The sequence below is a fragment of the Rhipicephalus sanguineus genome, chromosome 4 (genome assembly GCF_013339695.2).
Source record: "Rhipicephalus sanguineus isolate Rsan-2018 chromosome 4, BIME_Rsan_1.4, whole genome shotgun sequence".
NCBI classification, from domain to species: Eukaryota; Metazoa; Arthropoda; class Arachnida; order Ixodida; family Ixodidae; genus Rhipicephalus; species Rhipicephalus sanguineus.
The window spans coordinates 159,107,650-159,108,435 of NC_051179.1; the positions used below are offsets into that span (position 1 = coordinate 159,107,650).

The window sequence follows — 786 nt, forward strand, 5'->3', positions numbered from 1 at the left end:
CACGCAATGTACCCAGGCAACTTTAACAGGCACTGTACATACTCCCCGGCCACTGCCAACACCCTGTACCACATGGTATGGGGATGTCGCAACAACCCAAGTATCCCGCACATAGACGAACTGAACGTGGACGAAAATCCGGAAGACCAGTGGGAGGCGCTGCTGACGTCCGCGAACCCTGAGGACCAGCTCCGGTTGGTGGACAGGGCTCGAGCGTCAGCTGCAAGCCATGGCTACCTGGAATGAGGAAGTCACCCACCTCTGGGCGAAGAGCACGCGCGCCTGGTCCCTCAATAAAGTTTAATTCTCTCTCTTAAACGCGGTGCCCCCAGGGAGAGGCGCGGGCATTGCACTGCGCTCGTGCTGACCCCTGCCACTACCCCAGACTGGGGCAGATGGGGCATGCAATTTTCGGTAGTGGGGGACTGCGTTCGCGCTATCCCCCTGTCCAACTTAAATCGAAAGAAAGACATGAGTGATGCGTAGAGGTGCTTTGCGCGCTCAGTAGTTATTGCGAACTGCCGCGTTTTTAGCGGAGTTCGCGAATCCCAGGCCGCGTGTTGCGCTATAATGTTGGGCTCGCGTGTTTTCGGAGGCCTCGATCGGCAGCGTTTTCTGACCATGCTGAAAAAGTGTTGCAGGGCCCCTTAATTGTTCCTCCGAAGGTTACAGCTCGTGTACGTTAGTCTTTGTGTGCGCATGCGTGCATGTAGGCGCTTGCTTGTTGGCCGGTCATTGAAGTAAAGAATAAACCCCATACGGCTGAAAATCAAAGCGCCAGCGCCC

The 786-nt window shown here is 56.1% G+C and overlaps 1 pseudogene; it reads left to right on the top strand.

Annotated features, from left to right (window-relative positions):
* Window positions 1-315: 315 nt before the first annotated feature.
* On the top strand, window positions 316-446 carry LOC119392043 (U1 spliceosomal RNA; annotated as a pseudogene).
* Window positions 447-786: the final 340 nt, after the last annotated feature.